The following is a 26,676-nucleotide window of genomic DNA, read 5'->3' as shown; positions in this document are numbered from 1 at the left end:
ATAGAAACAGTCTGGCAAGGAAAGATGCTGTTATAGCCTTCTCATTAGGTGGACAGTATTAAAGTTGAAAGCACTGGCAAAGATGAAACATGACCCAAGTTAGGAAATTCTAAAATGCTTAGACAAAGGCAATTCTTCCCCTTCCACCTCCATACACCCCCTCCTCACAGAGTCTTTGACTGGCTCTAACTGCCCCTTTCTCATATCCTCCTAAGAACTGAAACTATGGAGAGGGATCATTATCAATCTCTCTCCTTCTGGACTGCTTACTGCCAGTGTTATGTGCCATAACCAACTTGATTCCTGTCTGATTGTTTCACTTGTATATATAGAAAGCAGATAAATGATGCAGTAGATGTGATAGGTTTGGCCTGGAAAACTCCTGAATTCAAATCCTGCTTCAGAGAATCACTGTATGGTCCTAAGCAAATGACTAAATCTCTCTAAGTCTCAGTTTCTTCCTCTTTAAATTGGTAATAATAATAATAATAATAATAAATATGGTACTTACCATGAAGATCACATGAGATAACATTTATAGAATGCTTTACAAACTATAAAACTCTATTTAAATTCTAGCTAGCACTATCACCTTCATCATCATCATCATCATCATCATCATCATCATCATCATCATCAATCATCATTATTGTTTCTTGCCACCATAAAAGACTGTAAATGACTTGAAGGCAGGAAACCCACCTTCGACTTCTCCATACACTTTCCAAGCAGGGCTAGATTTTGTTGTTATTATTCAATCAGGTCCAACTCTTTGTAATCCTACTTGGTTTTTTTTTAGGTTTTTGCAAGGCAAATGGGGTTAAGTGGCTTGCCCAAGGCCACACAGCTAGGTAATTATTAAGTGTCTGAGACTGGATTTGAACCCAGGTACTCCTGACTCCAAGGCCGGTGCTCCATCCACTGCGCCACCTAGCCGCCCCTTGGGGTTTTCTTGTGATCCTATTGGAGTAGATTGCCATTTCTTTCACCAGCTCATTTTACAAATGAGGAAACAGGATGAAATGACTTATCCAGAATCACACAGCTAGGAAATATATGAAGTCAAATTTGAACTCAGGTCTTCTTGACTCCTGGCCCAGAGCTATCTAGCTGCCCATTGCTAGGAAATAAACCTAATAAATAATTATACACAGCAAAAGATTGGAATGAAACAAAACAGAATGGAATATCCTAACATTCAAAGAATTCTAGAATGTTATTGCTAGGAGGGGACTTTTAAAAATCATAGGACTATAGATTGAGAGTTAATCCTTAGAAGCCCAACTCACTCATTTGACAGATGAAGAAATTGAAAATGGGAGAAGGCAAGTGACGTGTCAAGGGTTACATGGCTAATAATTGTCTAAGGTAGGATTTGAATCCTATCTTCTTGCTTTCATACCCCCCCCTCAATTGGGTCTACCAATTAACACCTTCATTTTACACAGTGTGAAAATGAGAGTTAGAGAGAAGAAATAACTATATGTTATTCTATAACCATCTACCTACCTATGACTTATAATTTCTGTTTCTTTTCAGTTTTTATTTAAATATTTTTCCCTTTCTGGAGGCCTTCATTTTTGGAATATATAATATATTCAAAAGACCTACTTTTGAACCATTATAATAGAGTTGAAGCTAGAACCCAGGTGGATCCATCCATGAACTGAATGATCAACATGTTTCATTCATAGTCCCATGAAGCATTAGTACACATTTCCTATTAATGATAGGGTAATGTTCAAGGCTTATATTTATCTTTTGGGTTAGAATAGATTATAGTGGAATAGATTAGTTTAAATTTGAATAGAACAGAATGATCCCTTCCATAATTTCTATTCCCTGGCCATGTGCTGCCAGCCTGGTCCAGGGCCAAGAAGCCAGTTGCCTGGCACAAGAGAAAGTGGGTAAGGTATGATGATGGAGACATAAGAATTAGGGAAACCCTGCACGTAACTGTTAAGGTGGTAACCCTGATCAGGGGTGTGACTGTCTTGTTTCATCTTTACCACTCTGACCCCTTCACTTCCAAGGAATCAGAATCACTATGAATGATGTCTACTGACCTCTGTAGGGCTCAGAGGAAAAATCCATCTGATGTGGTAGAAGCTTCAAGGACAGGACTTTCTCCCCATCTCTCCCCTCCCCTCCCCTGTGCTCAATCTGAACTGTGACCACACTTGGCCAAGCCCCAAAAATGACCCAGTGCTTGGCTTAGAGAAGGGGCATGTGGAGGAAGAGGAAGTTTTAAAACCAGAAGATTCTACTTCTCAAAATTAGGAAGTAGCTGCTTGGACCTTTGGAGAAGGGATCCAAGGAATTGCCCTTGGTGATCTGTTTCAAGGTGGCAAACCAGACCAAGATTGGAGATAGGAATAATCGAACTGGGGGTGCCAGTCTCTTCACTCAGCTTCCTTTTTCCTCTCACCAGGCTCATTAGGACTGATGAAATGTCTGACTTTCACCTGCTGCTGAATCGGTTGTCGTAGATACCTAGTTGACACCAGAGAGCCCCAGCAGTAACGATGCAATAGCCCTTGTGGAAAATGGGAAGCTAATTAAGCATGTGCTGTCAGCCTGTAGCTGCTGCTACACTGCTACAAAGAAGGGCATTACTGTCTGAGCTTCGTCTGTGTCCTGGGCCCCAGTGTTTACTCCTAGGTACTGATCTTTAGCCTATGGGGATATCTCCTTGAGTTTTCTCCATCTTTCTTATTAAGACCTTCTATATCATTTCATATGTCCATGTGTCTCTGTCTCTCTTTTTCTCTGCCTCCCTTACTCTGGCTGCTCAGCATCTTTCCTTGGACTGTTTATTCTGCAGATTTCCACTGAGATGAGGACTATTTGAGGAGATGCCAGATAGAGCTGGTGCCAGCTCCCTTGTACTGTCCCATACTCTATTTCATTGGACTTTAACACCACTTTATCCACCCCCTTACGGTTGCTGCCACTACCTCCTTCACTGTCTCCAGACTTGCCAACTAGAGTTGACCTGAAACAAAATCATTTCATGATGTGAATTCTCACAGGTGTGGAGGTTTCAAGGCAGCCATGAAACTTTGAGGCTACCCCAGATCTGGTCTAGTCTTCATGGGGTCCCTGATCCAGATAGGCCCTAAGGAGTAGGCTAGGTTTTCCCTCAAATATGTCAGAAGATGAATCAGAGGAGGAGAGGAGGATCAGGCAAGATTCTCCTATTGGAATGGGGAGTCATAGACAGAAGGTCATGAGAGTAAAATATAAGGACTGAGTAGGGAATTGTGGTCACTGAGCAACAGCAGAAGGGACCGTGCCAGAATAGAATTCCAAGACCCTAAAACCCATTTGGGTAAAAGGCATGATGAACCATGCTCCAAATGAAAATTGGAAAATTGGAAAAATTGAAATTTAAATGTACTTCTTTGCAGAGGTGGCTGAGATATAAGGTATATATTATCAAACTCAGTTGAAGTGTTGGTTTTGCTGAAATGTTTTTTCCTCCTTTCTCTTTTATTGTTTATTACAAGAAGTAGCTTGCTGGAGTAAAGGAGAGATGGAATGAAGATAATATAAAAATGAAAACAAATATATTAATAAAAACTAGAATATACTGAAAAGTCTTTAAAGGAGGTTCAACCATTAAAGTGCCATGTAACTTTGGGCAAGTCACTTCTCTCTGGGGCTAATTTCCTCCTTTGTCATATAAAGAGGTTGGACTATGATCTCTAAGATTTATTTTTGGTTCTAACAAAAAGGCGAGTGGGTGAGAAGCAGAAGGGGCTGGCTGGAAAATTTCCAACTAGGAGGTTAATCAAGTACTAAGTAGACTTTGGGAAAAAAAGCCAACAATAAGGCAGCCCATGCGGAGCAAATTGCTCCCCTCCAGGGTCTCTTTGAGTGTGTGTGACCCAGATGGCATCACTACAATGCTTGGAGAGCTTTGGCCACTCTCTGTGCTGGGAGGGAGGGGTGAGGGATTCGAAGTTGGCCAGGAATGGGGCCGGGAAGTTCTTGAGGGCCTCCTAGGGACTGGACCGTGCCAGAGAATGAGGAAGGCATGAATACTCTCTAGGGTCCTCCAGTTCTAAAGTGAAAAAGTTCAAGTGGTTCAGGGTATGAGCATCCTTGAGTTCTTACTGAAGCCATGAGGACCAATCAATTATGAGCCCCAGAAATGCAACTTCTCCCCAGGGTGAACTTGGTTTCATAGCAGATTCCCCTTCCAGGTCTTTCTGGCAATTGCCCAGAGAGGGTGTAGTGCTGAAGTAATTGTACTTGAATCAGAGGTAAGAGCTGTAGACTCTGGTCTCTGCTTAGCCACGATCTAACCAAGTGATGCAGGATGAATCACTCTTTTCTGGGTTTCAGAATTTTTTTTAATCTACAAAAGTTGGGGAGGGGTTTATACCTGTCTCAGATCAAGGGGTCATCAAATGACATCAAATTCCCTTTATGGGAAAGGTCTTTGAAAAAAATATATATATATGGAAATATAATTTGCTGGATTACATATGAACAACCTATATCAAATTGCTTGCTTTTTTATTTGGGGGATAGAGAAAGAATTTAGAATGCAAAATTTGAAAAAAAGGATGTTAAAATTGTTTTTACATGTAATTGGAGAAAATACATATCAAATTTAGAACTAAAAAAAGAAAATTATATATAAAGGTCTATATAGATGTAAGATGGTGTTAGCTTCCAAAAAGACCTTTGGGACAGCTAAGTGGAAGAGTGGATAAGGCAATAGTACTGAAGTCAGGAAGACCTAAATTAAATGAGGCCTCAGATATTTACTAACTGTGTGGTCCCAGGCAAGTCATTTCACCCTGTTTGCCTCAGTTTGTTCATCTGTAAAATAAACTGGAGAAGGAAATGGCGAACCCCTCCAGTATCTTTGACAAGAAAACTCTAAATAGGGTCATGGAGAGTCTAACACAACTGAAAACAAATTGACAATAACAAAAGAGGACCTTTGCTCTCTGTAAAACCAAGGTTAAATTCAATGGGGTTAAACTAGATGATCTTTAAGGGTCTTTCCAGCTCTCACTCCTTAGAATCTATCACCTAGAGCACATGCAGAAACAAAAATTCATACTCAACCTAGGATATCATGACCAATAATCCACCTCAATCCACTTACATCAAGGCAGGGGTGGGTGGGGTGAGGGGCTAAAGAACTTTTACTGAGGGGCTGTTTTTCTTCTTTAAGGGAACTGGGCATCAAATGGAGAGAGTACTCGTTACTTAATCTTGCTCATTGGGCTAATGATAGCCCCTCCTTCCACTGCCCTCCTAGATTTTGGTTAAGGCAGTTGTACTCCCACTGGTTCCAGAAGATCATAGTTCAGTATGACAAAGGAAAAGGTGTTTAAAAGATTCAGAAGAGCAGAACCAGAAAAGCACCCTAACAGCAACATGGGGGTGATGATCAACCTTGATGGACTGGCTCATTCCATCAGTGCAACAACTAGGAACAATTTGGGGCTATCTGCAATGGTGAATACCATTTATATCCATAGAAAGAATTGTGGAGTTTGAACAAAAACCAAAGATTATTATCTTAAATTTAGAAAAAACCCATTATCTTATTATGAAATTTTGTGATCTCTTATACTTTATTTTTCTTCCTTAAGGATATGATTTCTCTCTCATCACATTCAACCAAGATCAATGTATACCATGGAAACAAAGTAAAGACTAACAAAATGCCTTCTGTGGGGTGGGGGGGGTGGGGGGGAGGGAAGCAAGAATGGGGTGAAAATTGTAAAACTCAAAATTAATAAAATCTTTCTACAGAAAAAAATAAAAGATGCAGAAGGTTTGGACTCTGGTCCTTGCTTGTTCTCATTAACTTACTGTGTGACCCTGAACAAGTTATCTCACTTCTTTAAGCCTCAGTTTATCCATTTATAAAAAAAAATAAGAATGCCATCTAATTCTTGTCCTACCTTCTTTACAGGATTGTGATGAGAAAATATAATCTGCAAATCATAAAACAGGAGTGGTGATGATTGTTGTTGAAATATTTATGGGGAAGGGGTATTTCATTTACTCTTAAACAAGAATATTTTATTAATGTATAAAAAACATTATTTGTACAAAATGAGAATAAATATTAAAGAAAAAAAGAAAAAAAAGAAATACCATGTTGAAGGCCACTGACTACTCAGAACTCTGACTCAGTCTCTTTAAAAACAGCCTGCTGTGATGGTAGTGAGGGAGAAGTGAGATATACAACAAAGGTCTGCTTGGTCCAAGAGGAAAAAACACTTTCTGGAGCTGTCTGTACCACTGCAGTGGCTCACTTCCACTCTGTCTCCCAAGAGATAGGTTGGGCTTCTCATCCTGGAGCAGCCCTGCCTAGGAGGCAGGACCTCCTGTCCTCCAAAAAGTGTTGGGAAAAGTCCAGAGGAGAGACCTGGCAGGTGGATTCGGGCCCAGACCTTATGAGGCTCAGGTTTTCAAAGTGACCTGGCTCAATATAGCATTCTCCTTGGTGATAAAGAGAATTGGCCAGTTAAAGAAGCCCTAAGAGGAGTAGGTTCATTGTGCTGAAGAGGATGGGTGCCAGCTCTGAGAAGACCAGTGGCAGCAAGACAGGCTGAGCTCCCCATTTTGCTAAAGGGGAATGTGTCTACTCAACTAGAACTTTATTCTCTCAGTCCATCTGGACATAGCACAAGTAGCTCTTATTTTCATTCAATTCAAAATACAGAATCTTTTATATATTTGACAAGGATCCTGGGATCATCAATTTTAGAGATGGAAGGGGCCTTAAGAGATCATATGATCCTATTGGATCTTTTAATAGGAATTGAAGGTTGAGAGAAGAGAATTAGCTAGCCCAAGGTACCTAGAAAATAACAAAATTAAACCCAAATATTTAACCTCCAAATCTATTGGTATTTCTGTGATACTGTGAAGTATTATTCAGTCATTCCAGTTGTGACTGGCTCTTCATGACCCCTTTTCAGGTTTTCTTGGAAGAGATTCCAGAATAGCTTGCTATTGCCTTTTCTAGATTATTTTACAGATGAGGAAACTGAGACAAATGAGGTTAAGTGACTGTCCAGGGCCACACAGCTAATTAGTCTGAGGCCAGATTTGAACTCAGGAAGATGAACCTTCCCAACTCCAAACTGGGTGCTCTAGTCATGGCACAACCTAGTTGTCCACTGACAAGTACAAAGTGTCTAACTTTAAAGGATATTTGAGGTGGAGAGCATTGTTTGTTAGGCAGTAGCAATTGTCAGCAGAGGCTGATAAATAAATTATCTAGAATAGACATGATAAATAATGCTAGGCGTAAATAATGTAAGCTACCAGAGGGCAAGGACTGCTTTGGTTTTGTCTCTGCATATCCATGGCCTATTACAGTGCCTAGACAAAGTTAGTGCTTAATATTTTGTTTGTTTTTTATTTATTTTTAACATTCCTTTTTTAAAAAATGAGTTCCAAAAATGCTTATTGGTAGATGTATTGATTTATACAGCAATTTATAACATAATAAGTGGAATAAATATATGAGTGTTTTGGAAGCTGGGTAGCTAAATGGTAAAAGTGTTATCCCCATTTACAAATGATAAAGATAAAAAATAAAAAAAAATCAGAGAAGTTCAATGATTTGCCCAAGGCAACAAAGTTAATAAGTGTTCAACTCAGGAGGTGAACTCAGGATTTCTAAGTCCAAGATCTAATTCTCATTCTAGTCTATCACAATTGTACTCCCCTCTCCTCCAAATAAGAAAATATCACAGTTAAATGCCAGGAGAGCCCTCAGTAGGGAAGAAGTCTGAGTGGTATATAGTACTTCAGAGCTTTTGTTTATGTAGGTTGTATTGATCAATATTTGCTTTATTAGAAATGAAAACATTCCAGTATTATTGTGAAAATAGTTTTGACATCAAGAAAAGGGTCCTGTGGACTATTCTTTGAGCCTTGAAGAAACTTAAAGAGAAGTGGCCCCTTCCTATCTGAAATATTCCCTCATTATTTGTGGCTGCTCTTGGTAGTAACTCTTAGATATCCTGGACCAGTTCATCAGCTGACAGAAGAAGAGGTAACATACTAGGTACCATAAGACCAAGGGAGAGGTCAGCAATTCATAGCAATTAAGTGTGGGAGGCTGAGGAGAAGAAATGGGCCCCCAAGGCATTCTGAGAGAGAGTAAAGTAGGTGGATAGATGGATGGATAATGGAGAGATGGACTGAATGGATGGATGGGTGGATGGATAGATAGAAGGATGGGTGGATAGGTGGGTAGATTGATAAATGGATGGATAAGGGAATGAGTGAGTGGATTGGATGGTCATATGAACAGGCGAGTAGTTGGATGGATGGATGGATGGATGGATGGATGGATGATGGATGGGTGGGTGGGTGCATAGATGGAAGTCAGATAAGTGGGTGGATAGGTGAACCTAGGGAGAAATGGATAAATCTATATAACCCAAAGGCAATACAGTTAAGAAGAGAGGTAAAAGCCAGGGAAGGGGAACAATAAACTGCAACTGCTGATTCCTTTCTATCTGGGAACTTTTCTTTGTCAGATCTACAGAGCTACAAAATGTACAGCTCTCATTAGGTGCAACACTGCTGGTATAAAAGTGTCTGGCAGGCCATTAAGATGACACCCTTAAATTTCTTCTTCACTACATTTCTTAACTCAGTCATTTAAGAGATATTTTTCCCTCCTTGGGAACACTTAATTTTGTAACAGAACCCATTAGAACCTATGCTTCATTTTGCATATGCTTGCTTTAAAATGAGAACTAGAACATGACTGTTTATTAAACTTCAATTATATGCCAGCCTCTGTACTAACACTTTACAAATATTACCTCATTTGATCCTCCCATCAACCACCTGAGGCACTTGTTACTATTATCCCCATTTTACAGGTGAGAAAAGTGAGACAAACCAAGGTTAAGTGACTTGCCCAGGGTCTCACAGCTAATGAATGTCTAAGGTCAGATTTGAACTTAGGGCTTCCTGGCTTTAGTCTCAGTGGAGTCGCTATAACACTACCTATAACACCCAGCTGTCCAGAAGAGGGAATCACTTTTCAGAGATTTCTTTTTCCATAATTCAAATCCATTTTGTGTCCTGACTTCATGGGGGAGTGAAATGGACAAGGATATGGATAGCAGATTCTTGCTCTCTGAAGGCTTTTCAAGATCCCTCAATGCTTTCCAGTCACAATCTCAGGACAGAACCTTCACATCCTCCTCTTGCCTTTGTGCATTCTTCTGTGTTCTCAAGGATTCCCCTTTGGAATGACCTAATTTGACCATGAGCTTGAACCCTGACTGAACATTCATCAGGAAATGATAAGCTTCAAATCTGTCACTTTCCCCAAACACAAACCCTTTCAGTTCTAGTTGAGGTGTCTCTCCTGGTTCCCTCTGGACCTGTTGTACATCTGTGCCACATCTGCTTGAGGACTGACCACTTCTTTAAGAGACAGCTTCCTCTCTCCCTTGCTGAGAGAGGACAGCTGAAAAAATAAATCATCCCTTACCTGGAAGCCAGGGACTGACTGATGATTTGGAGCATCTGAGATGAGCAGTCTAGTGGATATTTCTCCTCTGACGTCATGAAGAGAGTCTACTCATCTCTCATTGCTGACAGACACAGCAGTTCCAAGATTTGTGGGAAAGGATCAGGTACAGAGACCAATAGTTGATCTGCAGAGAAAGAAAAGGGAAATTCTGTAAGGGAGATGGGAAAAAACAATGCTGGTAACAGCTCAGTCAGCCAAGAGGGACTCTGATCATCAAAACAGACCATCCTTTAGATTGACAGAGAGATCAGTTATGAGAGGATAAGAAATAAAACAGGACATAGCTCCCAAACAGATCCAAGCATCTATGGGAATTAATCAGTTGAAAAGCTAATCCATCAGTAAGGTGGGGTGGAATCAGAGAAAGACCCCACAGACAAGAAAAGCAGGACCATCCCAGAGGAGACATGAGCCTTAACAATTTTTATCTTCCTGAAAACTCCTATAGGACCATTTGGTTAGCTTTTTCCCATATCTTGTCTGTTATATTCACTCTTTTGTTCAGGGATATAGCAAACTAGACTGTAGATGTCTTGTTGTTTGGTTGTTTTGGTTGTATCCAACTTGTTATGATCCTACCTGGAGTTTTCTGGCAAAGATGCTGGCATGCTTTGCCATCTCCTTCTCCAACTTTTTTAACAAATGATGAAACTGAGGCAAGTCAGGGTGAAGTGACTTTCCCAGGGTCACACAACCAGTAAGTGTCTCAGGATACATTTGAACTCAGAAAAATGATTCTTTCTGACTCCAGGCCTGACTCTTTATCCACTGTGACACCTCGCTGCCCAGGCTCCTTGGAGACAGGACTTTATGGGCATTGTACTCTCAATCGTCCATAGCATGTAACACATGAAGGTAATGTGTTATAGTTAGAAAGAGCACAGATTTATATTAAGATATGGACTCTACTTTTTACTGGGGAACTATGGGCAAGTTATCTCTCTGGGCCTCAATTTCATCTATAAATTTGGGATGATTATACTTATACTATTTACCTCAGAGATAGTCTGAGGCAGGTGCTTTATAAACCACAATAAAGACAGTAAATGTTTGTTAATTTATTGATAGATTTCAATTAGAAAGGCATATATATTAAATGTTTCAGAACAAGGGGAGATCAGGAGTAAGGATTGGTCTTGCTCCCTAGACATCAATGACAGAGGGGCGGCTAGGTAGCACAGTGGATAGAGCACCGGTCCTGGCGTCAGGAGTACCTGAGTTCAAATCTAGCCTCAGACATATTACCTAGCTGTGTGGCCTTGAGCAAGCGACTTAACCCCATTGCCTTTCTAAAAGTTAAAAAAAAAAGTCAATGACAGATAAATACATAGACCAACATCTCATACCCTATACCAAAATAAGATTAAAATGGGTACATGATTTAAACATAAAAGGTTATACCATAAACCACCTAGGAAAACAAGGAATACTTTATCTGTCTTATCTATGGAGATGGGAGGAGTTTATGAACATAAAAGAGATAGAGTACATAATAAAATGCAAAATGGATAATTTTGATTCCAATAAATTAAAAAGATTTTGCAAAAAGAAAATCAATAGAAACAATTTTTATAGCTAGTGTTTCTGAAATAGGATTCATTTTTAAAATATATAGAGAACTGAGTCAAATTTATAAGAATACAAGTCATTTCCCAACTGATTGTCAAAAGACATAAATAAAACTCTCTAGTCATATAAAAATGCTCTAAATCATGATTGATTAGAGAAATGCAAATTAAAGGAACTCTGAAGTACCAACTTATATCTTTCAGGTTGGTCAATAAGACAAAAAAGAAAATGATTAATGTTGGAGAGGATATGGGAAAACTGGAACACTAATGCATTGTTGGTGGAGTTGTGAAATGATCTAACCCTTCTGGAGAGCAATTTGAAACTACACCCAAAGGGCAACTAAACTGTACATATACTTTGATCCAGTAACACCATTACTAAGTCTGTAATCCCAAAGAGATCATAAAACAAGGGGAAAAGACTTACATGGACAAAATTATTCATAGCTTCTATTTTAGTACTGGCAAAGAATTTCAAAATTGAGGGAATGCCCATCACTTAGGAATGCCTGAACAAAATGTGGTATAAGAATGAGATGGAGTACTATTATTGTATAAGAAACCATGAATAGGCAGACTTCACAAAAGCCTGAAAAGATTTGTATGATATGAGTGAAGTGAACAGAACCAGGAGAACATTATACATATTAGCAGCAACATTGTGAGCTGATCAAAGATCAAAAACAATTCTAAAGGACTTGTGATGGAAAATACCATCCACATCCAGAGAGAGATATTATGGATTCTGAATGCAGACTAAAGCATACTATTTTCAGTTTTTAAAATTTTGTTTTATACTTTATGCTTTTCCCCCCTCATGGTTTTTTTTTTCTCTTTCGATCTGGTTCTTCTTTCACAACACAACTAATGTGGAAATAGGTTTAATATAGTTATATATGAATGATCTATATTAGATTATTTGCTGTCAAAGGGAGGAGGGAGGAAGGAGGAGGGAGAAATATGTGGAATTCAAAATCTTATAAAAAAACGAATGTTTAAAACTATCTTTGTCTGTAGCTGGAAAATTATAAATGAATTCATTAAAAATTTTAAAAAATAATGGAGGAGTATGTGGAGAGAACTACCCTCTCCTACTCCTTTTCCCACAGAATTTCTTTCTTTTCCAATGTTCCAGAAATGGGAATGATCTGGGAGTTACCAGAGATGAGAAATGCATGTACTGGAGGTCAGCCCTTGCTCAGGAAGAATGAATGAATGAAAAATCATTGATTAAGTGTTTATTATATATAAAGGATTGTGCTCAACCTTGGAGATACAGATAGGAAAAGCAAAACAGTCCCTCCCTGCTCACAAAGAACTCATTCTGAAAGGGAGAAAAAGACAAGATACCCCTCTTGGACACCACTAGGACAAAGAAGATGAGTGACACAAGGCTTCCTGAGTACCAAGAACTTAAAGGAAAAACATCTTTCTAGGAGTAGCATAGATCCAAAAGGCAGGTTAAAAATCCTGGAATATCTATTCCCTTTGGAACAATAAATTTATCTAAGGAGAGCTTGTACCCAGCAGTGAGGAAGAGCCGGAAAGGCGGTGGGGTGTGGTAAAGTCTCTTCACCAGAATGATTGATGGTATGCCAGGCCAGAGGCTGTGATATGCTTGTACAGGGAGGGGGTGGGGGAAACAGTAGCACACTGGAAACAATCTTAGTCAGGCAGAAGAGATAGGGCCGATACACGACGTGGGGACAGAAGTCAGATGGAGGGGCAGGCACAGCAGAGACATTCATGATTCTTTTTTCCAATCTGCACTCGGGTGAGGGATGTGTTTGGTACTCAATAACACATCATGATTTTAAGTGAACAATCGTACCCTTTGATTTATACGTGGGTTGGGAGCACATTTGGGGAAGGCAAACATCACTGCTAATGATGGGTTCCTCAGCAGGATCCAGGAAAATCTCTTCCATCTCCCAGTGACTTATCACTGGGAAAAACAAACACGGATACAACATACAGCTGGCAGAGACCACACATACACACACACACACACACACACACACACACACACACAGACACACACAAACACATTTTGTACATGGTCACATGGAAGGAGGTTACACACAGGCACATACACAAATATATTTACACAGACACTCAGATATCATGCATACCCCCATACTCAATGTTCTGGACTAGATTGCCTCAGACCATCTCTGAGATAAATAGTATAAGTATAATCACCCCAAATTTATAGATGAAATTGAGGCCCAGAGAGATAACTTGCCCATAGTTCCACTATCCCTTTGACTTATTTTGCTGTACCCAAAGTTTCCTATGTGGAACTCAAAATAGAAAAATTGTTTCTAATTCTCAAAGGGGTTCCTGTGCAAGCACTCACAGTAACAATACATAAAGAACATGGAACAACATTTATCTAATCCCACAGAAACTACAAAGCAGTGCTCTTGCACTACAGATATAATTGATATCATTATCTTTCCCTTTTTAATGTTAACTATTATTATTAGAATCACTTTTTACCCTCCCCCCCAAATGCCAATAAAAGATTCTAGCTCTAGAGTACTACCCCCAAAGGCTTGGATCCTCTCCTAAAGGAAATGAGCTTGGGTCCATTCAACTGGCTCCATTCAAATAATGTATAGTATTAGGTGAGTACAAAACCTGTTTTTGTTTGTTTGGTTTTTTTTTTCAAGGCAAACGGAGTTAAGTGGCTTGCCCAAGGCCACACAGCTAGGTAATTATTAAGTGTCTGAGAAAGGATTTGAACCCAGGTACTCCTGACTCCAGGGCCGGCGCTTTATCCACTACGCCACCTAGAAGCCCTGGTTTTTCTTTTTCTATATTGCAGTTTAATCACTTTTAGATTTTTTAAACCAGAAACTCTTTGATACCACCCCTTCAAAAACCTGGGGTTCAGGAACTCTTACTACTCAAACTCGGTCTCCATCTCCTCATGATTGCAATCCCTTGAACTGAAATATTATAATACTCTCGAAGTCTGAGACCAGAAGCTCTCCTATTTCTCTCTTGAAAATGTTATGTCCTCTTCTGGAGCCACCTCATTGACATTCCCCATAGCTCCCTCTTTCCACCATTTCTCAGGCCAGGTAGGCGAGAACTCATACAGTTAATGTCATAGATCTAGAACTGGAAGAGATCTCAGAAGCCATTCAATCCAATGCTTTCATTTTATAAATGTGGAAACTGGGGTGGAGGACAGTAAAGCAACTTGACCATGGTCTTATTGGTAATAAGTGTCTCCTACAAATGAACCTTCACATAAAGACTACCATTAGTAGCTCCTAGAAAATGAGAAGAGTCTATGCATATACAAAGGCTTCTGCCTTCACTATATCCTACCCTACAACCCTGTTTGATTTTTTAAAAATATATTTAAGGCAATGGGGTTAAATGACTTGCCCAAGGTCAGCTAGGTAATTTTTAAATGTCTGAGGCCATATTTGAACTCAGGTCCTCCTGTCTCCAGGGTCAGTGTTCTATCTTCTGTGTCACCTAGCTGTCCCAATCCTGGTTGATTCTTAAGTAGGAAGGAATGCAAAAAACATTAAGGGACTATGCTAAAATTTTACAAATATTTACAAATTTTAATTTTGTAATTTTAATGAAATTATTTACAAATCATTTAATCTTTTCTTTCCATCTTACTCTCTCTTTCTCCATTCCTCCCTGTCTCCTGCTAACTAGAAGGATTAAGAACTATGAAATCCCCATTAAGGACTCAAGCACAAAGGAATGACTGATTCAAAACAGTCAGAACCGAATAAATCATCCTCAAACACTAGGACTTTATCATTCATTCTCAATGAGATCTTAACAGTCCAAATTGATCCAGAAGACATCTTTCATCCTCTCAATGAGGTGACCATTGTCACACCCATACCCTTTATAGGAAAATATCATCAAATTCACAAAAAAAGGTTCATTTCCTTACAAATTAACTAACTTGGTCAAGAAACATACCATTTGATACACAAAGACAGCTGCCTACAGTGTCACATAGATATAAACACAAAGACACATGCATCTCACACAGAACAGTCACATGGAGAGAGATATCTTGCCCCTTTAAAAGACAAGACAGCTCCCTTCTAAGCAGTGACACATAGGAACTCAAGATGCTTCTTTAAATTACAGTGTATTTCTTCCCTTCTGACCCTCCTTTTCAAATCCTTGAGATTAACTTAAATAACTCCCTATGTCTCTGCGGTTAGAAAACTGCCATAAAGAGTGACAGAATACCCCAAGAGCAAAGGCAGGAAAAGCAATTCCAAGTAGTAGGCTGAAGCCCTCTCATTACTGTCTTTGTTATTCATTTAGAAACCGTAAAGAGTAGTAGATAGAATACTTGACTTGGAATCAGGACAATCTAGGTTCATTCATACTGTATTCTCCTGGGTGAATATCTTAACTTCTCTTTGCCTCGGGTTCTTCTTCTGTAAAATAAAGGGATTGGATTGGACAGACTCTAAATTTCCTTTCTGCTCTATATCAGTGCTCTATGATCCATTCATTAAACAAGTCTTTGCTGATTGTGTTCCCAGTCCTGTTTGGAGGAGATGTGGTACCTGCCCTCTGTTGGCTTACTCTCTTACTGGGAGGTGAGACTTGAACACAAAATACAACCTACCATAAGACTAAGAGGCAAAATAAAAAGCATCAAAGTGAATCTGACTTGAGTAAGGTCAGTGAGGAATGGAGAAGACCACAAAGGTTTCAAGAAGTCTGACACTATATCTGCCACTAAAGGAAGAGTTTATTTGAGCCTCAACCATTGAACATAAGGTTTGGCAGAGTGATAGATTTGTGAATGGGAAGATCTGAGTTTGAATCCTGCCTCAAGCACTTACTAGCAGTCTGACCCTGAACAAATTATTCTTAACTTTTTTCAGTTTCCTTATCTGTAAATGAGGTGATTGGACTTGATGACATCTAGGGTGTCTTCTCATAGTGGTCTCTCTCAGCTGCCTATTAAATGCTATGAGGCCCCTCTAAGGAACAGATCAAATAGAACTCAGAACGAAAGTCTTTTATATTTGTACATTATTTGTACATATTTTGAGTTGTAAAAAGAATTTTCACAGGGCAGCTAGATGGCCCTGGAGTTAGGAGTACCTGAGTTCAAATCTGGCCTCAGACACTTAATAATGTGGGCAAGCCACTTAACCCCATTGCCTTAAATAATATATATATATATATATATATGTTCACATAGCAAAAGTAAAAACTGGATTTAGAATCACAGGAACTGAGAGACAGACAAGATGTCAGAAGCCATGGAGTCCAACAAAAACACCAAAAGAGTCAAAGGACCAGAGTTTGAATCCAAACTCTGATCCTTAGAATTCATATGACTGTGGGTATGGTTCATTTACCATCTCTGAGTTTCAGTTTCCTCATCTTTTAAGACAAGGAATTTGAAAAACAAACTCAAAAATTATAATGATCAATATAGGAAAAGATATCACCTCCATTTCTTTGCAGAGTTGAGGGGGAGCTATAGGTGTCACATACATATAGTAGAGATTTTCTTAGTTGTATTACTCTTAATTATAAAGAATGGCTCTCAATGTTGGAGAGGATGTGGGAAAACTGGGACACTAATGCTTTATTGGTAGAATTGTGAACTAGTCCAACCATGATGGAAAACAAATTAGAACTATGCCCAAAGGACTCTGACTCAGGAATTATTGGATCTGTATCCCAAAGAAAAGGGAAAAGGATCCATATGTATAAAAGTATTTATAGAAGCTCTTTTTGAGAAAAATTTGGCAAGACTCATTGGAACTGATACAGAGTGAAGTGAGTTGAACCAGGAGAACACTGTATACAGTAACAATAATACTGTAAAGATGATCAACTGTAAAAGACTGAGCTACTCTGATCAAGACAATGATCCAAGAAAATATGAGGGAAAATGCTATCCATATCTAAAGAAAGAACTTCTGGACTTTGAATGTAGATCAAAGTATACTATATTTTCACTTACTTTTTTTGTGATTTCTTCCTTTTGGTCTGTTTCTTCTCTCAAAACTATGACTAATATGGAAATATGTTTTACATGACCACACACACACACACATTTTTATATATATACATAACTCACATCAAATTGCTTACCATTTCAAAAAAGAGAGGGAAGGAAAATATCAAAATTTTGCAAAAATGAATGTTGAAAACTGTCTTTACTTATAATTGAAAAAATTATTTAAAAAGGAATGGCTCTTGGAATCTGAACACAGATTGAAGTAACACTTGGTTTTCTCTCTCACTGTTCTTGAGGTTTCTCATCTTTTTTGGGGGGGAGGGGGGTTTACGATTACTCTCACAAGAAAATTATTGTAATAATATAAAATAAATAAACAAAAAACAGTAGTTTCAAAAAAAAGAATGGTTCTATTAAAAAAAGGGGTGGGAGGGGAAGGCTAATTGGCACAGTGGATAGAGCACTACTCTGGAGTCAGGAGTACCTGAGGTCAAATCCAGCCTCAGACACTTAATAATAATTACCTAGCTGTGTGGCCTTGGGCAAGCCAGTTAACCCTATTTGCCTTGCAAAAATTTAAAACAAAAAAAGGGGGGGGAGAGGAGAAGAATATATTGGGAAATATAGATGATAATATAAAAAATTTAAATAAGGAAGGTGGATTAGATTATCTCTAAAGTCCCTCCCTACAACTTAACCATACAATCCTATATACTCTCCTGATTCTCAGAATAGTCTTGTGAAACAAGAAGTGCCTGAGACAAGAAATTCTCATGACTCAATTTAGAATTTTTTCCAATATGCCTTGCTACCTAGTTGTGTCAGATTATCTGCTTAAACTGGGTGAGGCTTATGCTGATGGTGGGAAGAAAGAAGACAAAGGTTTAGAATTGTTTAGAACTGTTGATATGAGGTGGGAAATGAAAGGTCAGTGAAGGATGAATAGAAGATGAATAGAAGAAAGCCAGAACAGCACTGAGGGTCCAACTCACATACCATTAAATTAGGGGGAGGTAATATCAAATCTTTATGAATGAGTTTGGTTGGGGAAAAGTAACATTTCTTTTCTTTTTTAAGACTGGGGTATTCTCATTTCACTCAGGTAGGAAATGCAGGGATATTCATGGGCTAGTACCAATTGATATAGGAACTTTGATTTGCTCACTTTTTAGTCTAATCTAGTTTGCCCCTCCTTAGACCCAAGGCCTTACCATATTGATGCCAAACAGGGTAGTCTGTTGATAGGTCTACAGTTTGGAACTCCCAAGTGAAATTCATAAATATAAGATGGAGGAGGCATGAATGACTAGGCAACACTTCATATAAAAAAGGTCTGGCAGTTTTAGTGGGTTATAAGTTTTATATGATGTGATATTGCAGCTCAAAAAATTAATGCTATTCCAAGATGGCATTAACAAAAGTACAATTTCCAGAACATAGAAAGTGATCATTCTCATGAATTCTGCCCAGGTTGGACTGAACCTGAGTCTTTTGTTGAATTCTGGGCACCATAATTTGGGAAGAACAAAGATAAGTCAGAGAATAATTCTTATAAGGATGACTAAGATGGTAAGAGGACTGGAGATCAAACCATACATTCCATCAAAGGAACTGGGGGGGGGGGCGGAGTGTGTTTAGCTTGGAGAAAAGATGGCTTAGTGGGCCCATAATGATTTCCTTCAAAATTTTGAAGGGCTATCACTATGATTAAAGAATTAGCATTTTTCTGCTTGGCCCCGGAAGTAAAGGTAAGAGGTTGATGAGAGGCAAAGATGATATAAAGATTTCCTTGAGTTGGCTAGGCAGCGTAGTGAGGGGCGGCTAGGTGGCGTAGTGGATAAAGCACGGGCCTTGGAGTCAGGAGTACCTGGGTTCAAATCTGGTCTCAGACACTTAATAATTACCTAGCTGTGTGGCCTTGGGCAAGCCACTTAACCCCGTTTGCCTTGCAAAAATCTAAAAAAAAAAAAAAAAAAAGATTTCTTAATAATTTTGGCTATCCCAAAGTGAAATAGGATATATCCCTTTAGAGATAGTGGACTCTCCCTAACAAAAGGTTTAACAGAGGCTGTATGGTCACATATAATGTATGTTGTAGATGGGATTAGGCTAGACTTGAAAGCCTCTGGGGTCTCTCTCAACTATGAGATTCTATGGTTCTGTGATCCTGACTTACTGGCTTCCCCAAATAAATTCTCAAATAGGTACAATCCAAAGACAATCAGATTTTCTAGCATTGTAATTAAAATTTATCAAATATTAAATATTTTAATATTAAAATTTACTAATTAATTTTAATTAATTAAAATGATATTAAAAGTGACTACAAACCCAGTGAGGTGAGAGACTATTTTAGCCTTTCTTTATATTCCCAATGTTTAATAAAGTGCCTTAGCACTAAGTAAAAAAATGCTTGGTAATTGATAGATCTCTCCTACCTTGGTTTTAACCTTAGACAATGCCCCGGCTACCCCCTTATCATGATTCTTTCTCAAGGGCTGAACCCTTCAGAGGGTACTGGATAGTGAGACTGAATCACCTCCTTTCCTGTGATAAGCAGGCTTGGCAATTCTTCAGAAAGACAGGTCACAAAAGAAGAATTTACGAAGATCTAAGAGAATCTAGAGAATTGGGTTCTAGTCCTAGCTTTGCTGCTACTTTGTTATGTGATCCTAATTAATAATTGAACAGCTCTGACCTCAGTTTCCCCAACTCTAAAATGGGAATAATATTATTTTCTCTATGCTCTATACAACTTTTTGAAACTATATTTTATAGAGAAGATGCCAACTTCCATTTGTAAAAGGGAGTTTCCTAATTTGGGAGTATTCCATATCAATGAAGGACAGTTAGGTAGCACAGTGGATAGAGCACTAGGGTTGGAGTCAGGAAGACCCAAGTTCAGATCCAGCCTCAGAAACTTACTAGTTTTTGACTCTGGGTAAGTCACTTAACTGTGTTTGCCTCAGCTTCCTCATCTGTAAAATGTAGCTGGAAAAGGAAATGGCAAATCAGGCTAGTTTCTCTGCCAAGAAAAATCAAATTGGGGTCATGAAAAGTCAGGTGCAACTGAAAATGACTCAACAACAGCAAAATACCAATGAAATCACAGATTCACAGATTCACAACCCATCCCTAATTGTTATGGAGTTTTCCTTTATATTATACTGCTTATTCTTCCCTCCACTATTTTCTCTCTTTGATCATATCAATGACTCCCTATTGTCTATCAAGTGAAATACAGACCTTTCTGCTTGATGCTCAAGACCATAGTCTGGCTCTTGTCTTACTTTCCCAGACTTTTCTGATTTTACTCCCTACCATGCATTCTAGATTGGATTAGTCTTTGGCCCCTAAAATGTAGCTTTTCTCCCTATCCTTCCCTTCACCTTGAATCTTTACCCAATCTCTAAACTTTAGAATCTAAAAAGCCCAATTTAAATACTACCTTCTTCAGGTAGTCCTCTCTGATCTCACTTTACCCACAATGACTTTGCTCCTCAGAGCTCCCATATATTTTTCATCTATTTCTCTTTTTTTTTGACTTGAGATTGGGCTGCCTATCTGGCCTGGGCTAGAGGTGCCCCAGTCATTCATGGCCAATCCCAATATACACACAAAAGCTTCACCTTGCTCAGTTTTACCAACATGAGATAATTCACCCTTACTTGGTGGCCCTGGTGTATCCTCAATTCCTGGTGCTGACTATATCAAGGTGGGTCTTTGGACATCTGAAAAACCAGGCACATCTCAGAACCCCTAAATTCAAGAGATTCCAGCCTCAGCTTCCTCAAAAACATGTAATACCTCTTGTTTTTTGTTCCTCACTAATCCACTTCTTTATTATTATTATGCTCTATTTTGTCTCCTATTAGACTATACACTCCATGGGGACAGGAACCTTGTTCATATAAACCTTGTATCTCTCTCACACACATACCAGAGGGAATGCAATGCTCTACATACATATGCTATACAAGAGAGGTTTTGAATCTTCTTTTTCCTGGCTCTGAGATCAGACTTAATTCATTGTGTTTTCTTTCCTTTCCTTCCTCCATTTCCCTTTAAGAGCCACTTTATAAGGTTAGATGACCAGAAAGAGTCCACAAGGGGCCTTGGATTATGGATTTGGTTCCCATTCATTGGTGTTTGGTGTATATAAATTTGGAAGCTGACAAACCCCTATGATTGTTGTCTTGCCTGAATAACAGATATGCCCTAAATTTCCAGGCAAGTGAAATAAATGGGGAATCCTCTTTCCCCCTCCCATTATAATGCTTATATTAGGTTAAAATTTGTGAATATTCTTGGCATATCCTAGATTTTCAAAGGAAAAAAATTTAAATTTTTGTAACTCTCATACTATAAAATCATTTTGATAAGTATTAAAAAAAAGTAGGTGCTTATTTAAAAACAAATTGCTTTGTTCACTATTGATTCCCTGTTTCAGCCCACTCTGGCTACTTCCTCTGAATGCCTTAGGGCAATTCTTTGTGTTAGCTCCTCATTTGTGAACATAGCTCAAATTTACAAAGTTTAAAGTTTGCAAAGTTGGTCGACATGTATTATCTCCTCTGATTCCGCCCCCCCTGCCAAATTATGAGGTAGTTGTTATTTCCATTTTACAAATTGAGAAAACTGAGATTGAAAGATATTGGAGCTTGCCTGGGGCCATCTAGCTAGTAGTTATCTGAGGCAGGATTCATACTGAGGTCTTTATAACTTCAAATTCAGCACTTAGCTCTCTTGTTGCCTAATTGTCTTCCCTCCCACTTGTTCCTGTCTTTTCCACCAAGCTCCATACTTTAGTCATGACTTCCTGGAATCCCTCAGCTACCATGAACCTTCCTTAGAAGTGCACCTCCTTCTAGCATGCTTTTTTGGTTAGGGGGTAGATGGGAGATGGGGGGAAAACTTATTAATGGTCAGCATTCATTCATCTTATCTCTTTTATCCTAAGATAATAATAATCCCTTATATCTGTACAGTGCTTTGTTCTTTTGTTCAAAGCATGTTCACATCCCTGATCTCATTTGATTCTCACAATAATTCAGGAAGACCTAACATTGTTATCGCTGTTTGTTAGAGTGAAAAAAAATTGAGATACATAGAGGTTAGGTGACTTACTGAAGGTCATACAACTAATTAGTTGTGTAAAGCTTAGACAAAAATCTCCATTTCCTGAATCTCAAAGGCTTCCTACAAGTCTGGTGATCAGAAACAGATTGTTTAAGTGGTCTTCATGAAAAGTGGAGGGATCATTACTGAAGTCCCAGAATAGCAAAGGGAACCAGACTATCACACAGTGGGGAAAGGAAGAAAATAATCGTTTATTAAGCATCTTGTATGATCTAGGCACTTAGTCTCTGTATAAATAATATCTCATTTGATATCACTTTCATTTTATAGATGATGAAACCAGGTAGGTAGAGGTTAACTGACCTGCCCATGGACACACAGCTAGTAATTGTCTGAGGTCAGCCTTAAATTCAGATGTTTCTGATCCCATCACGGAGCAAAGATGAGGTGGGAATCCTTGAAGCTGATGGGGGTGGGGCTGGGGAGATCATTATCCCAGCAAGAACTTGGACAGCCTTAATCTGATCCTGATCTCATGGCTAGCAGCCCAGATTTGGCTGTGCTATTCTTCCCCAAATAAAAAAGCTGATATTTATGTCGAACTTTTGGATATGTTATCTCATTTGACCCTCACATGAGCTATGTCAGGCATGTGTATAATAATAATCAGATCATAGATTTAGAGCTGGAAAGAAAATTTGAGGCCACTGAGTACAAAACCCTCATTTTACAGATGAGATCATTGAAGCCTGGAGAGATATTAAGTGACTTGCACAGTGTCATCAGAGAAGTGTCTAAGAGCAGGATTTGAATCCAGGTCTTCTGATTCCAAGTTCAGGGTCCTTGTATTTTGCCTCTTGTATGTTACTGTAAGATTGAGAAAGCATCCACCTCAGGAACCAGGCAATGTAGTTGCTCAGATGCTTAGAGAGGTTAGAAGTACAGACTACTCAGACGACCAGCCAGACCATTCAGGAAGAAGTGCCACAACATCTTTTGTTACTCCCATCCTGGGAAAAAAAGAGAAGCTGAAAGTAACCCTAGTAAACGAACCTGCCAGTGTGAACAAGTGTGTGCAAATAGACTAAATGAGTGACATGTAATTACCTAAAATTGTTAGGTAGCAGAGGATGTAAATAACCAAAAAATATGTAGGGAAGGGGAAAAGATGTTAATAAATTAGAGTTAATTACTTAACAGCTAATTGAAATAATGATGGGTCCGATTTGAATATGCTAATATCATTGAACTTGCTACATGAAAAGGTAATTGAAATAAAAATAGGTCGAACTTAAATGGTGCCTTGAACCCATCAAAGGCAAGAAAAGAGGAGGCGGGGAGGCGGGAGTAGGAGCTCTGTGTTATCTTCCTGAATGGAAACTTCCTTAGCCAGCTTCCCATAGGCTGGAGGACTGAAAGCCTCAGGGAAGGACAGAGCAAGGAGCCAATCAGAGGAAGGCACTTGGATCTGAAGAAGATTTGCAGCCAGAAAGGGGAGAAGGGATTCCCAGGGATGCACCTAGCTTGAGAAAGCTGCACCTTCTTACAGAGGGGAGAGGCAAGGATCCTGGGATCTAAAGGGTTCCCAGGGAGATGGATTGCTATCTTTTCTCCCTTCCAGCTTGTCTAATTCAAGAACCCTCCATTATATCCTTATTGGTCAGCTCACTGACCCCCTTTCCCTTCCATGCCATGTTTAATAAATGAACATGCATTTATTAAGTGTCTAAAAACAACAGTAGGTAGGATTTGTATAGCATTATAAAGTTTGCAAAACATTTTACATGTTATCTCCTTAGGCTCTATGTTAGGCACTGGAGATAAAAAAATAAAAGAAGGAAACAATTACTAGTTTCTTTGAAGGAAGGAAAGAGGAATGAAGGGAGGCGAGGGTGAGAGGAAGGAAGGAATAGAGAACTGGAGGGAGGGAGAAATGGAGACAGGGAGGAAGGAAGGAAGAGAGGGAGGGAAGGCACTTAAGGTGACAGGACCCAGGCTAGGCACTAGAAGTACAAATGCAAAAGTAAAGCAGTTCCTGCTCTCAAGCAGCTTCCATTCTAATACAATCCTAATCCTTGTTCAGTTTTTTCAGACTCCATGACCCCATTTGGCGTTTTCATGACAAAGATACTGGAGTGATTTGCCTTTTCCTTCTCCAGTTCAGTTTATAAATGAGGAAACTGAGGCAAATAGGGTCAAGGCACTTGCCCAGGATCACACAGCTAGTAAGATTCTGAGACAAGATTTGAACTCTGGTTTTCCTCATTCTAGGCCTGGTCCAATATCCACTGCACTACTTAATTTAATATAATTCCAGGTTTTTCTGATTACTGGTCTCCTTGGAAGATTGTCTCTGCCTCCCCTCTATTAATTCATACTTCCACATTTAGTTCTCATTTCATATCCTTCAGGCAATTTTTCCCAGACTCCTCTAGAACAAGTCCTAGACCTAACGAAAGAAAGACTTGGGTTCTAATCTTCCTTCAGATATGTTTTAGCAGTATATCCTGGGCAAATCATTTAATGTCTCTGGCCCTCAATTCATTGAACCAAATGAAACTACAGGATCCCCCATGGTGGGAAACTTGGAGAGATCAGTCAGGTAATAACATTGCACATTAGGTAACCCAGCTTCCTTTCCCCCAGGGAAAAAAATAAAAATTCTTTATAGATTGCTAACTCACCTCCCTCCTTTTTAGTTAAGAGAATTGAGAAGGCCCATAGTCAAGAAGAGGTGGTGGTGGGGGGAATGATGCTAGGGAGGAGAGCTCATGGAGGATTAAGGGAATTGTTGTTTGTCCTTCATTCTCAAAGAATGACATGGGGAAGTGATGGCAGGACAAGCAGGTGAATTAGATTTGAGCAAGAGGGTGCTGATTAAAGGAATAAGAGAGGGAGAGAGGTGGAGAGAGCACCTGGTCTGGGGTCAAGAAGATTCTTCCTTTTAAATTCAAATCTGGTCTAAAACACTTACTGGCTGTGTGATCCTGGGCAACCCATTTTTGTCTCAGTTTCTTCGCTTGACAATGCAAGGAAAACCTCCAAATCCTGGAGAGTTGGACACAATTCAACAACAACAACATTGATGAAGGATTAGGCACAAGGGGAAGAATGAGACAATGAAGGAATAAGGAATGAAACCTATGAACATTCATTTTCCCATCTATATGAGTTGGATTCCATGGTCTCTCAGGTCCCTTCCAGCCCTAGCAATCTAAGCACAGTTGAGATGCAAACACAGATCCTTTCTTCTACAAACTTCAACAAGATGGTCTTTTAGGTTGCTTTTTAGTCCTAAAACTTATCATCCCAAGGCCCCCTGATTACCAGGTTTGCAAGGGCCTTTAAAAAAAATAAGTGAGGACCAAGACTTGGTTTTGAGAACTGAAGGAATTTCCACTTAACTCTCAAAGAAATCTTTCTCAACCCCCCCTCCACTTCTGAGTCTCAATTTTCTCTTCTATAAAATGGAATGAGTAATTGTTTTTCACAGTGACCTGGCAAGAATGTCCTAGAGCTGCCCAGCCTCCAATCTGCTTGTTTAGGAGGAAGAAAGCAAAGAGTCAGTTCTCATTTCATATCCTTCAGGCAATTTTTCCCAGACTCCTCTAGAACAAGTGCTAGACCTAACGAAAGAAAGACTTGGGTTCTAATCGTCCTTCAGATATGTTTTAGCAGTATATCCTGGGCAAATCATTTAATGTCTCTGGCCCTCAATTCACTGAACCAAATGAAACTACAGGATCCCCCATGGTGGGAAACTTGGAGAGATCAGTCAGGTAATAACATTGAGAGTCTAAAGAGAGGAATCAGGTGAAAGGGGATGGGGAGAAGGTGAATAGAATAAAATATGAATAGAATAAAAGTGAAGGTGAATAGAATAAAAATGAAAGAGAGAATGGGGCAAGGGCAACAGGAGAGGGAAGAAAGAGGAGAAAGTACAAGAAACCTGGAGAGATTGGTAGCAGAGGGTATAGATAGGAGGAATGGATGCGGCACAGGAAGAAGACAGAAAGAGAGCTCACAGGCTTGACAAACCCCCAGTGGTTGCAATTACATGAGTCTGCTGGGCTAGAAAATCTGCTTCAGGTCATCAGATTCATGTCGTTCCAATTAAGATAAGAGCCATCTCTCCCTTCCCACCAGGGAGCTAGATCCTATACAAGGCAAGGAGGGGGTGACACAGCAGCCTGGACTGGTGTCGGCCAGGGTTCAACATGCCCCTCATGGTAGAAGAGAGAATCAAAGCCAGCCCTCCATTCCTCGAAGCCACATTGGCTCTCAGGACCACTTTGGGCTGGAACATTAGAAGGGAAAGGTGAAGAAGGGTCAAAGAGCAAAGCAAGGGGCCTCCTCAGTGCTGTTGGAAGTCCTGGAATGAATGCTGGCACCAAGGGCCCCCATATCCATAGAATGCCCTCTCTCCCTCATTCTGACAAAGTTCATGGAAATGAGCCTGGGTCTGATGGAATACCAAGACTCTTGGCTCCTCA

The 26,676-nt window shown here is 39.4% G+C and overlaps 1 protein-coding gene across 1 annotated transcript in view; it reads right to left on the bottom strand.

The window, feature by feature from the left end:
• ELFN1 (extracellular leucine rich repeat and fibronectin type III domain containing 1) overlaps positions 1–26,676 on the bottom strand; it is a 186,435-nt gene that overhangs the window by 76,117 nt on the left and 83,642 nt on the right. The window contains exon 2 of the mRNA XM_074200789.1: positions 9,506–9,671. The gene's annotated coding sequence lies outside the window, so the exon portion shown is untranslated. The remainder of the gene's footprint in view (positions 1–9,505; positions 9,672–26,676) is intronic.

The sequence above is a fragment of the Macrotis lagotis genome, chromosome X, assembly GCF_037893015.1.
Source record: "Macrotis lagotis isolate mMagLag1 chromosome X, bilby.v1.9.chrom.fasta, whole genome shotgun sequence".
Taxonomy (NCBI): domain Eukaryota; kingdom Metazoa; phylum Chordata; class Mammalia; order Peramelemorphia; family Peramelidae; genus Macrotis; species Macrotis lagotis.
Note: the sequence above shows the minus strand (reverse complement) of the source record. Positions and strands in the feature narration are given on the sequence as shown.